Below are 18709 nucleotides of genomic sequence, written 5' to 3'. Positions count from 1 at the left end.
CTTCTTTCATGGAACGGTGGCCGTATTTTACATTTCACATTTTCATTTGTTTACTTTCAAGGATCATCAACATAAACATCAACATATAGAATATTCTGGAAATCACAACTTAGTAATGAAGGCTTTAATCACATTAGATCCCTTTTCAAAGCATGGAGCACAATGACTTGTAATCACAACACAAGTAAAAAAAAAATCATAAGCGAGTAATACACCGTATCTTTTTAAATACTTCTTCACAAACAGGCAATACACAATTTCAACTCTTAAGTACGTAAAAACTCAAATCACATTGAAAATATTTATAAAGGAGGGCATAGTGATTTACGATTTAAACACGACTTCAAATCAAATGCACTAGCTACAACAACCATGAACACGTTTTATATCTCACTTTAGTTCGTTCACTTTCAAACATATTTATAGGTCATCAACAATAAGAGCATTTGGGATCAAGGCCTTAAGCATGTATATGAACAATAGGGATGTTAGGCGCATTGAGTTTTCTTTCACTATTGGGCATAACAACTTACAATTAAAAACATGATTGAAATCATAATATTCCGACACATTGGTCACATTTGAATACATTTCCGAAGGAGAGCACAATACGATAGGAGCATTTGGTACACATTTCTAGTACATATCTTTCAACATAAGTTTATTTGGAATAGTAATATTTGTACGGGATAACTCAGAACATGGGAATTAGGAACTTGGGCTAACCATACTTGAAACTTACGGAAACATGGAATTCGATTTCAAGATAGAAGTTTAGCCAACATACCTTGCCTGAGCTGTCCTTAAGTTACTACAATGCCCCAACACTTCTAGCAATATAACAATCTATAAGAAGATAGCGAAAGTCGGTTAATAATTAGGAGAATTCCCATGGTGTAACACTCTTAAGAATTTTGTCAAACACCTAGTATGCAAAATAGACTACAAAGCTCTACGATGGTAATCCCTTCCTTCCTCAACCAATTTCAATAAGAAATTACACAAAATATTTCATTAACCCCACATACTACAAGCTATTGGCACATGCATGGCATATTTCCGATCCCACAAAAGGGGTTTAATCCCCGAATGAATAGATAAATGTTATTCTCTGTGGAAATTTACCAGTTTGACCTATAATAGTACACATTGCACATGCCTACACTTTTTCATGTCGTTAAATACCAGTCCAGGAGCATGCGATTTGTCATTCATTCAATACATACATGTATTCTTATTTATTTGCTCCTGTATAACATGATTGGACTGGGTGCCTGTGACCACGTCGGGCGGATTGTGTTGTTGTGCATGTGACCACGCCGGGCGGATTGTATTTATTGGCACGTGAGTTGTCCGTGCGGATCCAGATATTGATATTATTAGCACATGAGTTGTCCGTGCAGTGCATGAGTTGTTCGTGTAAGTTCTATTACTAGCACGTGAGTTGTTCGTGCAACGTGTGGATACATATCCATCCCTCCTAGTGTCATCCTCTCATGTTTCTCTCTTGATGGTGTACTCGCAGTTGTTGAAGAAATCTGGCCAGTGTTTTGTTTGGATTTTGCATTTCATCTTTGCTTGCAATTTTCTTGATCATTTATCTGATTTAACTGCATATCATCTCTCTACGCCAAGATATTGACTGAGCAGGGTATTTGAGAAATTTTACGCATGCACACACGGATATTTCCTTACTGAACTTTATGATTTATTCAAATATTGTTTTGTACCGGTTTAAAGGATAAAACTACACAAGTGATAGCTAGAATCATTTAATAATTTATGTTTCTCTTACCTCTCCGTGTTTAATTACGATACTTATTGAGTACATTGGGTTGATTGTACTCATACTACACTCTGCACTTAATTATGCAGATCCAGGTGTCGGGACTAGTTATCAGCAGTAGGCTTGTGTGTTGGACTATCTGCTAGAGGCGAGGTAGAGCTGCATTCTGGTCATAGTTCGACTTGTCTTTTCCTTTCATACTGTTGTTACAGTTCAAACAGTGTATTTTATTGTTTAGTTTCAGACTTATATTTCGTTGTAGAAGCGCATGACTCCGTACTTATCAGTTTCTGGGGGGATTTACTCACTATTAGCAGTTTTATTGTATTGAGACTTCACACTTACGCTATCGCTATAAATTTTGTTATTTTGTTTTCCTTCGTTATCATGTTTCGGTTTGCCTAGCCGGTGTCTTAGGCGCCATCATGATGGGTAGGGATTTTGGGTTATGACAATGCGGTCCCAGAGCATGGTTGGTGATGAAGATGATGGATGAATGAGGAGCTTTAATGGAGGCCCAGAACCCCCATTCTAATTTGATTGATTGATTGAGACTCTCATTACGGTTTTTGCTCGGACCATTTTCTGGTCCTACTTTAAAAGTTGGATTCACTTAGCACGTGACCCTATTCCGATCAAATAGGACACAAACCAGCTTAGTCGTGGTCCATTTATATGATAAATTGGGTCCCAAGCATGGACAGAGATCACAGAGTACGCAGCTGCACTGCAATATTTTGACAGTCAATTGGGGGGCATCACACTGATATAAATAAATTCTCAATAACAAAAGGAGAGCGATGTATCAAGCACAGTAGAGGGTGGCGGAGCTTGTTCGCTGCACAGTTGCGGCCACCACACACCCGAAGCTCAACAACTTATTCATTTATATGAACTCGCTTTTCACTTCACTTGTAAAAATGTGATTGAGCATGGATTTAGAAAAATGATACACACTAGAGTACAATTTCTTTTATTCATATTATATGATAATGCTTGACCGAGTACACATTTTATAAATGAAGATAGACATTGAGACATATAAAAATAGGCCATATATATATGTAACCCCTTAAAATTGTCTTCAAATTTTATTTAGATACTTCAACTAAGACCAATGCCTGTTGAACACTTCAACTATAATAAAAGTGTACCAATTGAACACAAACTGCTGACATGGCATAGTGTGTGCATCTCACACTCTTGATAGAGCGTGAAAGAAAAAATAAAACAACTAATTTCTTTTTATTTAATTTTTCTTCTCTCCTGCTACCACCACCTCTATCTTGACACCACCACCTTCATTACCTCCAACACGGCACCACCACCACCACCACCTTAGTTCTATGTGACGATGAAGAACTCATATAATTTCTCTTTTTTGATCTTCATTTATACTTAAAAGTGAAATTACCTTTATATTTGTTGAGGTATTTAAATACCATCGGCATAAAACAACAATTAATCAGGGGCATATTGCAATCATTAGCACGATTCTTATATCAGAATTAAGACTTTAGATCCATGGTCTACAACATGTCTAGCGTGTCATTCAATCAATTCAATAAATCATATCAGCAATTTTGCTAGCGTGGCCAAGTACGTTACTCTGATTCAACGATCTTAATTGCTCCGTTGGTCGAACAACTGAAGGTCTTGATCAAGTGCGCCGCATAACACAGGAAGTGAATTGTCACGACCCAAATCGATGGGCCACGACAGGCACCCAGTACCGTACTCAATCGAGTATCAATGTAATGTATCTTTTTTATTACATCATCATAGGTAAGTAGGCCACAAGGGATATCATGAGATAATCAGAGTAAACATGAGGGAATACCTGATATAGAACGACCCAACCTGATATAGAAACTCATATTTGTGACATTCGGGCCTATAAGGCCAATGTGATCTATTATATACTTAATATATAGGCCGACAAGGCCATACAAGTATCCATATACATGACATCTGTCTACAAGTCTCTAAGAGTACATACTTATCATAAAGGTCGGGACAGGGCCCAGCCATACCAAACAATATACGTCTATATCATACTGACCAAACAAGCAACTCCAGAGCAAATGGAGCGCACCAACATCTTCTGCTGAGCTGATAGCCTACTTGGAGGACTCTCGACCGGTCTATCGGGACCTGCGGGCATGAAACACAGCGTCCCCAGGTAAAAGGGACGTCAGTACAAATAATGTACCGAGTATGTAAGAAATAAAAATCAGTAAATAACAATAGACATGAGAGTGACATGGAGTAAAAGACTCGAAATGTATATCTGAATATCTCTGTGAATCATTTAATATTATAATGTCATGCATATGCGTATAAATGTCATACCATGTATGGGTATATGCATTCATAACATCATCAAGCCTCTGAGGGCATCCCATCATATCACCCGGCCACTGTGGGCAAATCATCAACGTATACCAGCTAATCAGGTGGTGGTGCGTATATAACGCAGTAACCTTTTCCCATATCACATATACATATGTACACATATAAATACGCGTATATAACACCATCTGGTCATGGGTCAATGTACTTGTATAAATGCATGAAATGCATAAGAAATACGTTAATAAGATTTCTCGAAATGTCATAAAAATCAATGTACCTTTCGTATAAACTTTATCAAATACATATATTTCTGAGACCCATGAACAGATGATAGAATAATATGGCACATGGGGAATCAAGAACATAAGCATCTCTAGTATTTCTATGAATAGAGTCATTTATGGTAATTGTGCATTTGCTCGTTTCATTTGTGTCGTATAGATCATGCCAAAATAAAGAAGGGATAGTCTTAACATACCTGAACCGATTCTCTTGACAATCCCTCAAATACACGTCTTTTGTGAAGAACACGTAACTGCGTATCAAATTAGAAAAAAATATGTATGATATTCTTGAGAAAGATTGTACCGTACTCCCTTAGAATCGCGATTTCATGCTACTTCATTTTCATACGAATTGTTGAGCTTCATCCGTTACTTTTGGTGAAGATTTCATATAAACTCTTTGTTTTGAGCTTTCAGCCGTTAGCAAGCAAGCATAGGCATAAGCTAAGCATATGGGAAAGTCTCTTAAAATTGGGGTTTTGTGGGGCCCACTCTTGTGGATGACTTGGTCAACCATTTTTCTAAATATGCCACATAGTATACAAACCAAAGAGTCACCTATCACCCCATTAGACTTGCTGCCACGTTGGGCCTTTTAGGCTTTGTCCAAAATCTTAATTAACTAATTAATCTCTCATTAATTAATAATTAATAAATCACCCACATAATTAAGAGTTATATCAAATTACTTAAAATACTACTCACTTTTAACATACTTTATACATCTTAATATCATGGTCATGTGGTACCTTGTATGACACTAATCCATAAATATGGGGTATTATAGCTTCGACCGTAATTTATCCCAAAATGTCAAACTTCGACGAAACTCATTTCCTTCGATTTGCTTACCCTCTCACCTTTACGAATTTACTCATCACTTGTTTGAAATAGCATAATGCTTATAATCTCAAAATAATCCCATTTATGAACTTACGTCTATTAACTTACGACGAAACTTTAACATACGAAAATGCGGAATGTAATATCTCATTTCCGAGCTTCCATCAATTTATTTATGGTGTACTTTCACGTACGAACACATGGGGTATAACATGAAGGCAACTGTGAGCACCTAATTTTTGCTTTAATGCAAATCACTCCTAAAAATATTCCAAAATAGTTTAGAGTGGTTCATACATATTTAGAGTTGTTTTAAAACCATTGAAAATCATAAACAAATAATAATAAATATTAAATTTTCCATTTCATAGCATTTTAGGTTTTTATTTGCATTTTTAGGATTTTATTTAGGTTTTAATTAGTTTAATTAGGATTTAAAATCAAAGAAAAGAAAAAGAATGGAAAAAGGAAGATTTTGTTTAAGTTTGATCTCAAATTGGGCCACAATAGCCCCAATTGGCCCAATTCCTCTCTTTCTCGCCCAACCCAATACCCTACCTGCCCGACCCGCCTGCCCAGTCCGGCCCAATCCCCCACTTCATTAAAGCACTCCCCTTCCCCTTAACTCTAGAGAGAGAACAGACGGACTTCCGCCCCTTGGAAAAAACCTAGCCGCCGCAATTAGAAGAATGCTCTCAAATTTCACACGCACGCTCTTACATTAGGACCCGGTTCATCTCTACATTCTTTAGAAATTAACACACTCTCATTTCAGCATTTTTTGAGAGAAGGAGCACTTCATTCTCACGAGTTGGTTTTATTCAACAATGGGCACTGATTTTAATGCTAGACTCGGCAGAATAGACACTCCCCTCATCCTATACTAATTTCTTTCAAAAAGAAAACGCACACATCCGGCATACACTGAATAAGCAAGCTTTTTGGGAACATTTTTCTGGGTTTAGAAGCGGCTGAAGTTTGAGTCCGTTTGCTGGTGATTACTGTTTAAGTTGCTCCTGTCTGACCAAGCTCTGTTTGCTCTCAAATTTGACCATTAATTGGTCATTTTCTTCTGTCTCATTGTTGTTAGGTATGTAACACTTCATTTAAGATCTCTATTAAATATGAAATTGAAGTTGTGATTTGTTCTTGATGTATTTATGTCCAGATTTCGTGTATTGAGGGTGCTGGTCCATAGATCTGTCCATATTTGCCTTCTCCCTTGATATCTAAAATCATTAATTTTGCTCAAGTTAAAAGTTAAGCTGAAATGGTCCATTAAATATGTTTAAACTCACTTGAACAATGATTTGTATAGTGGATGCGTATTGAGATTTTAAATTACCGAAAAATGATTCAAGGTCTAAGGATAATAGTCTTTTAAATCTCATATGTTAGATGTTTGATTTGAGTGAGTAAGTGTAATCTTGATTTGGTCTCAATCAATTGCTTTGTCTGTTAATGGCACTATTAATTTGCAATTTCGGAATTCTGTTGGGAGGCTTTGGAGTCGCAAAGAGTTGGCAATGAACATTTCTTTTTGCTGGAATCGACATAGCTAAAGCCTAATTTTAGAGTTTATTAATAGAAGTCTATAGGTGATGACAGGATTCAAATCTGTATAGCTAATTGTTAATTTTTTGTAAATGTCTGTAATTGCTTGAATCACTTATCAGAATCTCTGTATGCAATATGTTCATAATTCATGCTTATTGGACCTGTGGCCCAAATTCCCCCTTGAGTTTAAAGATGAAATTCCAAATTGTTTGTGGTCTATTGCTGGTTAAAAGTATACAAAGCTCCTACAATTACTTATGAAATGCAGTAAGTGTATCCATCGTTGTAAATTTAGAACAAGTATCCCCAATTCAATAGTTTAAGGCTGTAATTCGTTAATTCAAGCAGCCATATGTACTTGATAGAACGTTAGCTATTCATATCTCAAATGGTTATATACTTTCATAAAGCTTAAGTGTAGTTGACTTTGAGATCGATGCTATATCCAAGATGAAACATACGTCAATTTCCCTATTCTTTATCCATAATAAGTTCACGATTTTGGATTCTCAACATATGATCCCAAACTTAAAAAAAAAAAAGAACTTCATGAACATCATATATTGCTTTAGGCGCGTTCAATAATAAACCCCAAATTCGAGTGCACGTTTCACGTGACTCAATCTTACAACTTCAAAATAATAATAATAATCAATATGTTATAGATCGCGGGTGCGTTTCACGTGACACGATTCGCAATATGTACAAAAACAAACGAGTGCACGACATCGCAGCTTGTTTAAATAAATTTCATAATTATTTAAAATAATTAAAAACGGTATAAAATCATTAACACATAAAGGGTTCTACAACATGTAATAAATCAGACAATTAGGACAAGTATTAATTATTAAGCGACCATGCAAAAATCACGGAACTCGGGAGTGCCTTACACCTTCTCCCGGGTTAACAGAATTTCTTACCCGGTCTTCTATGTTCGCAGACCATAAATAAGAGTCAATTTCCTCGATTTGGGATTTAAAATAAACCGGTGACTTGGGACACCATAATAATTATCCCAAGTGGCGACTCTGATTAAATAAATAATCCCATTTCGAATAATGTCACTTTAATTAGAAAAACTCTCTATCCCCATCCCTCGGGAAAAAGGAGGTGTGACAGCTCTGGCGACTCTGTTGGGGAGACGAACCCAGAACTTCTGGTTCAGGGTTCAAAATTCGAGCTTAGAATCACTGTTATACTTGGCTTTTGTTTATTATTTGATTTTTTAAGTGTTTGACCCTAATGTGCTAAATACCGTTTTTTACCGCTTTGATATTGCTTGAATTGTATATAAAATTGTTAAGACACCCTTATTCTTTCTGAGTCTTCTAAATCTTCTGGGAAGTGCACGCTGGCATGACTTCTTTTTTGTTAGTGTCGTACCCTAATTTAGAACGAGGATCAGACCAGTTACAAAGCCGGATGATCTTTTGGTTACCGGTACGTTGTCCCCTCTCTGCTCGAGTTGTCCGCTCGGGTAAGCCAGGTCTAGAACGATACACCGAGGTTTTAAAACTAGAATAATATAGCCTCATGTCGGATCCCTAGTAGGAACGCTTGCTTGCATCACATGCATTTGACTTTGGGGACTCAACACAAGGGTTGGGTCCATCTAGGACACGTGTACCCAAATTAAAAAGACCATCCTGATGCATCTTACGTGCTACTTGCGTATTTATTTGTTTCGGCTTGCATGTTGACTGGCTTTTAGAATAGGGAAAGAAAATAAAATAAAAAACGAAAAAAGAGTGAGAGGTAGGTATTTGAAATCCGAAACTCAGCCAAAATTTTGAAAAACAAAAAGAGAAAAGAAAATAAGCCAATATTTTTAAAAAGTCATGTTTCCCTGTTCCTTCAAAATTGGACAGAATTACGAGGGTCTAATTCTCACCGGATGTGAGATACGTAGGCAAACCTCATCGGTTCCGGCCCCAATTTTCAAAAATCCAAAAATATTTTTTTTTAATTCCTTCTTTAAAGGTCTTTCCTTAGAAAATTCCAAATACAAAAAAAAAAAATTTAAAACCAAAAATATTTTCTTCTTTTATAGAAGTCTTTCATTCAAAATAAATCAACCAAAATTCAAAAATATATTTTTTTTCTTTTTTGGAAGTCTTTCTCCCAAAAATCCAATAAAAAAAACAAAACCAAAAGCCAAAAAATATTTTTCTTTCTTCTTTATAAGTCTTTCTTTCGGAAATTTAAAAAAAATCAAAATCAAAATCCAAAAAGAGTTAGTTTATTTACTTTATTTCTGATCTACCCGAACTATGCAAGTTCTGATTCATGTTCCCATATGATACATAGGCAACCCACATCAGGTTCGATCGAATGATTTTGAAAAAAAGAAAAAAAAAGAGTGACAAAAGAAAAGAAAAAAGAGAAAAAAAGAGAGTGTTCATTCTAACATGCTTGTTGTTTTGAAATAAAATTTGGTTAAAGGTGGTCGGTTTGTTAGTTTGTAATTGTGAGTTCAGGATTTCTCATAAATAAAAGCATCCTCTCAACAGAAGGAACAAAAACCACTATTGTTGATCCAACTAAGATCACGAAAAGGCAAGTAGACAAGTTGGTAATTAAAAATGGAGGCAAATGTTGGCTGACTTCTACCAGTTTTGAGCAACATGACATGCTCTGTTTGGATGATGTGATGATAGGGAGACATGCGAATTCGTTTAAGTCCTTTGGCAAATTAGTTACTGTGAAATTTCCCATGTCGTCAGCACTAAAATCAGATAGCAAATATGGGGAGCGGTTTGATCAAAAGTCAAAATTTGAGTGTTGAATCCATAGCAATAAAAATGGTTGAATGTCGATGTGCAAGTCCGGGCTAAGATGTCGCTTAGTAACTAAAAAGTCACTCCCCTTTAGCCAGGGAGGAGACTTGGTAACTTATTTTATCGGCTTTTCTGTTATCTGGGTTATCCAGGCTTATAACCTAGATTTCAGTTTGTTTGTCTTATTGTCAAATCCTTTCATCATTTATTTAATGAAATACAGCTTGTCCCTTTGTATCATTCTATCCCTTTGTGTTATTTTATGCTTAATTCTTTCGCCGTTAGTTTTAGTGACATGACATGCATGCAGAATTTTTGGCCAGATCCTAGAAAACTGATTTAGTCTTGAATTGGATAACTGAGAAAAAGACACATTTGAGGATGAATAAAGAGTCGAAACACTTTACAATTAAGCTCCAGTAAAATTCATGTGGAACTAGAATAGTCATACATGTGGAGGTTAATGATCTTTACCTTAGAATCAATGTGAAGGTCGGGTTTGAGGAAGAATCAATTGAAGTTTGGTGGAAAGTTTGACATTAATGGATGGAAAGTGTCTTTCACCACGACACACCAAGAAGACAGACATGTTCATCAATGCTGTAATCACGAAAAGATACAATGTTTGGCATTCTCGAGCCTGTGTTATTTTATTTGACCACCTTCTTTTGGAATCAATTTTAGAGTCAAAAGTCAAAGAAAAGTGAAAAAAAGAAGAAGAAAAGTAACAATCAAAGGTCCATGCCCCCCAGAAAATAAAAGTTGGGGTAACTTATTTTGGAAAGAAAAATAAAATAAAGAAAAAAGAAAAAAAAATGAAGACAAAAGAAAGAAAGAAAGATTAAAAAAAAATAGTTAGGTCAGATGTTTGAACTACGTTTGACCTGATTCCTTAAGAAAAAAAGAATACGTAGGCAGACTTACACGGTTCGGTCTAACCAAATAAGAATTTAGAAAAAACATAATCCAAAAATCCCCAGTATCTAAAACTGAAGCATGAGTTTGTTTTAATTTTTTTAGAGTTGATTCCAAGAGTTATAAGTATACAACCCATCATATTGAGTTTAATTGGGGCCTTCATGCCATCCTTTCTTTCCAACCTCATCCAAAAACCTTCCTAATAAGACCTCACGATAATCCTTCAAGAATGTCAAGAGAAGCATTCGATGAGCAATGATTTTCACGCGACATAGGGCACTGTCAGTTGCTCATACAAGAAAGCAAAAGAAAAGGAAAAATAAAGAAGAAAAAATGAGAGAGTCTTACTAGTGAAAACCCTCACGGGCACTGTAAGACGACGGTAAGTAGAGATAAAGAAATGAGAGAGACTTAGTGGTGAAAATCTCTCGGGACACCACTAGTCAAAAGTGAGTCGTGAAGCTGATGCAAAGAATTGGCACAAACAAGACCGACTTCAAAGGTCATCGGAATGGTAAAAGGCAAGATTAGATTAGTTTGATAGATCAGACCGTTGAGTCCAAAATGCATGTCATGGTCATTAAGGCTAGTTATTGAAAAAAAAAACTCTCTTCCTTCTGTCCTTCTCGACAAGGGCATTTCTTGTTAATATTATTTCTTTGCATCATTATGTCCTTCACTCTGAATCTGTCCTTGTCAAAACAAGTAAGAAAAGATTTCAAAAATCTGCTACCAGCTTTTCAGTTGCACAAATGTCACGACCCCAAATTCACTAGTTGTAATGGCACCTAACCCAACCCGCTAGGTAAGCCAACTAATAACCATCCAATTTGAATAATATTAATAAGACAATTGAACAAAAGGAATTATCTGAATATTTCCCAAGAACTGTTAGTACAAATCATGAGCTTCTAAGAATAGTGTTTACAAAGCGAAAATGAAATAAATACATGGTCTGTTTGAGTAGTACATAGACAGAGTTTTACAGATCTAAAGCTACCACAGACAAAAGGCAGCTACAGCCGGGACGCAGGTACATCTTTAATCCAGCTCCCATCGAACACAGCAACATCAGCAGCCAACATCTGCACGCAAGGTGCAGAAGTGTAGTATGAGTACAACCGACCCCATGTACTCAATAAGTAACAAACCTAACCTTAGGTTGAAAGTAGTGACGAGCTTGTACCAAGGTCGGGTCCCAACTTCAATAACCAACAATAGTTCATAACAACATAAAACAAGTAATACCAGAAGTAATTCAACAATCAAATGCTAAACAAAAACATGATTTTCCAAAATAGTTCTGCCTTTCAAGTACTTCAATGAAAACCCAAATCGTTACCAGAGTTAACAAAAATATGAATACGTTTGAAAACAAATATTTTCCCAAAATCCTTTCCATAATAAATAAGATGTTTCATTTTCTTTCCAGATAACCAGTGTAAAACAAATGCATCACTATGCCCATCTGTCAACATGTGTGAGAGATCATGAATGATGTGATACCGTACAGCATGAGAAAAATACATCTATATGCCTGTATGTCATATGTGCATGTCAATGCGATGTATCTTAGAGATGAACTCATGTACTCACACTCTTAGAGTACTCAATCTCACTATCTCGCATTCTCTCTCACTATGCTCAAGGCTCAGCACACTCAATCACTCAACGATGTACAATACTTGTTGTGGTGTGCAGCCCGATCCATATATTACCATAAGGCACGTTGTGGCGTGCAAACCGATCCACATATATATAGTCGATTGCGCTCACTGGGGGTGTGCAGACTCTGAAGGGGCTCCTTTAGCCCAAGCGCTATATTGCTGCGGTGTGCAGCCCGATGTAATATTGTTGTGGCGTGAAACCCGATCCATATAAAATTTAATCAATATAATATGCTGCGGCGTGCAGCCCGATCCCAAAATGTCACTCTCACTCAGGCCCTCGGCCTCACTCAGTCATCAATCTCTCCAGTCTCACGCACGGGCTCACAATGTCATAAAACTAGCCCGACAAAAATGATATGATGTATAAATATATAATATCTAAGACTGAGATATGGTATGAATGCATGAATATGACTGAGTACGAAATATCAATGAAATTAGTGAGATGACAGTAAGAAACGACCACTATGGGTCCAAACAATATCGGCATAAAGCCTAAACATGATATCTAGCATGATTGACAGCTCAATTACTTTATCATATGATGAAAACACAGATATCAACAAAATAGGGCCACTATTCAGTGCCATGGAAACAACAGAGTCCCAATTCACATGGTGCACGTCTACACGCCTGTCACCTAGCATGTGTGTTACCTCAACACAAATCACATAACACGTATTTCGGGGTTTAATACCCTCAGCACTAAGATTAGAAGAGTTACTTACCTCGAACAAACCAATTCCAACACCGAGCAAGCCAAGCGTTGCTCCAAAATGCCATCCCGCGCATTTCGAACTCCGAATGGCTCACAAACTAACCAAAAATAACTCAAATACATCAAACAATGCTAAAAGAACCAATCCCGATCGAAAAGATCAAATCTTGAATCAAAAGCCAAAAATCTACCAAAAGCCCATCCCGGGCCCGCACCTCGGAACCCAATAAAATTTACAAAATTCAACACTCCATTCAATTACGAGTCTAACCATACTAGTTTCACTCAAATTCGACCCCAATTCGATGTTCAAAACTCAAAAATTCATATTATGAAACTTTAGGCCAAAACCCCCAATTTCTTCTATAGAATTCACAACCCAATTACCAAAAACGAAGGTAGATTCATGAAATATATCCAAAACCGAGTAGAGAATACTTATCCCAATTCATATGGTGAAAATTTCTTCAAGAATCGCCTCAATCCGAGCTCCATAGCTCCCAAAATGAAGAAAGAACCAAAGCCTTCGATAATATAGCTTCTACCCCAGCGATTCCGCATTTGCGGACAATTCGTCGCATCTGCGACCACCGCTTCTGTGGTAAAAACTTCGCTTCTGCGAAAATCGCCTTGCCCAGCAAACCCCGCACCTGCGGAACAATTTTCGCTTCTGCGCACTCGCAGGTGCGACTCCTCCTCCGCATCTGCGATGACCTCCAGCCAAGCCTGCTACGCTTCTGCGGCCAACTGTCCGTATCTGCGGACTCGCATCTGCGCCCACTCTTCCGCAGATGCGGAAACACCAGAACCAGAAATCTTAGCAAAAATCCAAAATGCAATGAAATGATCCGAGCCTCGTCCGAAACTCACCCGAGCCTCTCAGGACCCCGTCTGAATATACCAACAAGTTCCATAACACAATACGGACCTACTCGAGGCCTCAAAACATACATAACAACATCAAATCGATGAATCACACCTCAAATTGAAATCTATAAACTTTGAACTTTCAAATTCAATAACTCGTGCCGAAACATAGAAAATCAATCCGGAATGACTTCAAATTTTGTGCACAAGACCCAAATAACATAATGAAGCTATTCCAATTTCCAGAATCACAATCCGAATCCGATATCAAAAAGTCCACTCCCGGTCAAACTTTTCAAAATTTTAACTTTCGCCATTTCGAGCCAAATTAAACTACGGACCTCTGAATCACAATTCGGACGCTCCTAAGTCTGAAATCACCCAACGGAGCTAATGGAACAATTAGAACTCCGTTCCGGGTTAAAATTCACCAAAAGTCAAACTTGGTCGACTCTTTAAAATTTAAAGCTTCTAGCTGAGAATCATTCTTTCAAATCAAATCTGAATAACCTGAAAACCAAAACCGACGATTCACATAAGTCATATTATATCATACGGAGCTACTCATGCCCTCAAACAACCGAGCGAAGTATAAATGCTCAAAACGACCGATCATGTAGTTACATCCTCCCCCACTTAAACATACGTTCGTCCTCGAACGTGTCCAGAGTTGTTCTCAAAGCCATAAAACCGCCGTATAACCTTTACATGCACATACCCGGGGTGATCCCACGCCACTCTATCCCATACAGGTCCGATAACACAACATAACTGAAATTTCTCAATTCAACCTATCCCACAAGCCTTCGAATCCAATTTCCAACATCCGGAATTTCTTATAAGATCTGAATCCTGCAACCTACACACTGTATAAGTCTAAACAAGTTGTACCAAAAGCCATAACCATAACTCAAATACTCAAAACTCAAATACCACATAGCTCAAACGCTCGAAGCAAAGATTTCTAATCACAGTAGCTTCTCAAATCAACCCAATACCGGTAACAACCTCATATCAAACAAAGCCTCGTTCTAAACCTCCGTACACTGCCAATGATGAAAGAAACATGCAGAACTCATAACCCTTCATCAGATCAACAAGTCATGGTACTCCATCTCCTTTGACAAGAACTATAGCAAATTTCTAAGCCGACTTTCGATATTATCCTTCCAACCATGCTGACATCAATTTCGATAGTATCCATTCTAGGTACAATGACCTCATCTCATCAAATACCAGCTACTCTACTGACATGCCACACCAATACTATCTAAAGCCACAACCCGTGCAATCCGTGCACCAATAAGCAACATTCCAGATGTACTCAATCACGAAAATGACTCAAACAAGAGAACCGTCCCGCAAGCTCGACGGGTACCACCCCGAGGCAATGCTAAGAACCCATCACACACCGTAGAACCATAACACACGAATCTAACACCAAGGATCATATCTCAACATAACTCTGCCGCTATGCGTGAGCCCATCCAAACACTGATCCATATGAAATACCTCAGCCACCATGCTCAAAATCAATAACCACGCGCAATCTGACATCAAGTACTCAAAGTACATTACCATAACCACGGAGAAGCAGATGACACAATGCCACGCAAAACCCGAAAGAACATAACCCATATACCATCAACCATGCAATACCCAATTACTCATCTCACTAACAATTCCGCTATAAAGCCCAAATAGAACCACACCAGGTGTGCTTATAACTAACGGATCACAACTACGCGTAGCATAGAAGAGCAACTCACAAATCACCTCAGAACACGAATAAGGTCAACAACAACCGAATGGCACATCTCTCAATAATAGCAGTATGGAGCCAACCAATCCGGCTCGGTGTAGAATACACATCCTAATTGGGCCTACCAATGGACCCCCAAATCGACTCTGGTCACCCACAAATAGATAAATAACTCTCCGAAAATCCACAATGACTGAATCATAACAAAACTATCATCTGGCTAGCTTCGGCCACAACCTCACAGTCCACAACTATGAATCAATCTGCTCCTGAGAACTCCCAGCCTCCAAATCCATAAAACACACGAATCACCATATCTGATTCCATCTCCACCGCCAGAATGTCTAACACATCTCTCATACACGATCACCCTACGAGAAATACTTCTAAAATTCTTCCGTGCCACGTAGAAAATTTTGAATATCAGCAGTCGATCAACCAGGAGAGTGCCTCAATACTAATGAAGTATCCATAAATCAAAACACATTGCCCCTTCTGAAATGCGCACCCTTCTCAGGCAATACCAAGTAGTAATATCATTCACCTAGTCATCTGAATCTGTCCATGCAGCCTACGAATTTATGTCCTTCCCTTCAAAAGTGAACTGTGACATTGCACAAGCAAATCTCAATCCCACGCAATACACCGCGTCTACCATGCCATCCTACGAAGAGTACAAGAATCTCATAATCAACTCTGAGTCACAAGCAGAATACATACCTGATTAGTCAGATTCCTTCTATATGATTTCATCCTTTAGAAAATTTCAATACGTAATATATTCCTCACGCCGGTAGGAAATATACTCCTCGAACCATGGTAAAAGCCACTGAGAACTCTTCGAAACCCATTTGCACATAACCAAGCTATCTGAACCGAATCTCTCTAACTCAAGCCAGCCACGCAGGTTGCCAAAACCCAAGAGCATTGCCACGAAACACCTGTAGAGTCTAGCCGTGTCATAAGTACCCAAAGAACTGATCATACCCATTACTGTGCTAACCCAACCTACTACCACGTTGTCCTATTTCTCCACGTCCCCTCCAAATTGCCTTCAAGTTGATACTTTTCCTTGCTGGAGCACCACGATCCTTAACCAAAATTTACCTCACAAGAGGCCCTAGTATAAAACCACCACGCCCTAAGGCCCATAAGCCGCTGACTTCCCTCGTAAGCACCCAAAGCACCACAACTGAGATATATCGTGCAAATAACTCATCGATAGAAGACTCCCCCACTTGGCTCAAAGCCATAGAACAAAATAGTCGATAACATCACGATACCTATACTCTATTACTGCCACAATCCTGCACTGAAATTCAACTAAATCCTTCGCAAGCCCATGTAACACAAACCATATAATACCTCAAATCATCTGCAAATCTCGCATTCACCCTTGTAATAGACAAGCCAACTTCCACAAGCGATCCAAACTCAATTTGCAACACATATCATTCACTGGTAAAAAGAGAACTCTCTACAAAACATCATAAGGACCACACAACCTCAGGACACCTCGCAGTAGATAACCCGCCTACTCTGCCTCAAACCGACATCTCTCTATACCCTTCCATAGTCACGACTACTACGCAATTACTTAATCTTCTTGATTCTGAACTCATCAACAAGACATGAGAATCTACTTCACTCCACAACTAAACAACATGAGAGATCCCTTAACATACCCATAACTCGAGACCATACTTAAAATCAAGATAGAAATCAACACCCTATAGTCCTTGCTACATCTCAAGTAAACTCTTCTCATAACATTCGAACAATCTGAACACATTTCGCAGTTTCATCATACTCACCCCATAGTCATCCAATCACAAACTCCTCTAACAGGGACACCACCGGACATATAAGTCCCACAAACACTTGTTCACACAACTAAAATCTCCGTGCTCAAGCCACCGTCAAAACCCGGCCTCAAGTCCTACAGACTGGCCCATCATCAACACGCAAAAATCACATCTTGTACCTCAACCATGGAATCACAAACCATCGGCGCGCAGCCGATACCGAGCGCTCACATGTGCATACGAATGCTTGGAAGGAATTCAAAGAGTTACGCTTCAAGCTGAATCAATGCCGCACAATAAAAAAAGAAAGATGGGAAGTATATCCTAAATGTCCTGTAGCCTCTCGAAGATTGGTATGGACGTCATCATACCGATCCACAAGACTCTACTAGACACTTGCTCATGACTTGTAGAACCTATTAACCTAGAGCTCTGATACCACCTGTCACGACCCCAAATCCACTAGTCGTGATGGCACCTAACCCAACCTGCTAGGTAAGCCAACTAATAACCATCATGAGCTTCTATGAATCTTATACATTTTTCAAGAACTGGTAGTACAAATCATGAGCTTCTAAGAATAGTGTTTACAAAGCGGAAATGAAATAAATACATGGTCTATTTGAGTAGTACATAAACAGAGTTTTACAGATCTAAAGCTACCACGAACAAGAGGTAGCTACAGCCAGGACGCAGGTACATCTTCAATCCAGCTCCCATCGAACACAGAAACCTTAACATCCAACAACATCTGCACGCAAGGTGCAAAAGTGTAGTATGAGTACAATCGACCCCATGTACTCAATAAGTAACAAACCTAACCTTAGGTTAAAAGTAGTGACGAGCTTGTACCAAGGTCGGGTCCCAACTTCAATAACCAACAATAGTTCATAACAACATAAAACAAGTAATACCAGAAGTAACTCAACTATCAAATGCTCAACAAAAACATGATTTCCGGAAATAGTTCTGCCTTTCAAGTACCTCAATGAAAACCCAAATCGTTACTAGAGTTACCAAAAATATGAATAAGTTTGAAAACAATAATTTTTCCAAAATCCTTTCAATAATAAATAAGACATTTCATTTTCTTTCCAGATAACCAGTGTAAAACAAATGCATCACTATGCCCATCTGTCAACATGTGTGAGAAATCATAAATGATGTGATACCGTACAACATGAGGAAAATACATCTCTATGCCTGTATGTCATGTCTGCATGTCAATGCAATGTATCTCAGAGATGAACTCATGTACTCACACTCTGAGAGTACTCAATCTCACTGTCTCGCATTCTCTCTCACTATGCTCAAGGCTCAGCACACTCAATCACTCAACGCTGTATAATACTTGTTGCGGCGTG

General features: G+C 38.1%; 1 long non-coding RNA gene across 3 annotated transcripts in view; it reads left to right on the top strand.

Moving 5' to 3' along the window:
- Positions 1-5903: 5903 nt before the first annotated feature.
- LOC138903575 (uncharacterized) overlaps positions 5904-18709 on the top strand; it is a 33661-nt gene continuing 20855 nt past the window's right edge. For all 3 annotated transcript variants that reach the window (XR_011412859.1, XR_011412858.1, XR_011412857.1), the window contains exon 1: positions 5904-6358. This is a non-coding gene — a long non-coding RNA (uncharacterized lncRNA). The remainder of the gene's footprint in view (positions 6359-18709) is intronic.

This window comes from Nicotiana tomentosiformis, chromosome 12, assembly GCF_000390325.3.
Source record: "Nicotiana tomentosiformis chromosome 12, ASM39032v3, whole genome shotgun sequence".
NCBI lineage: Eukaryota > Viridiplantae > Streptophyta > Magnoliopsida > Solanales > Solanaceae > Nicotiana > Nicotiana tomentosiformis.
This window is presented reverse-complemented; position numbering and strand designations above follow the sequence as displayed.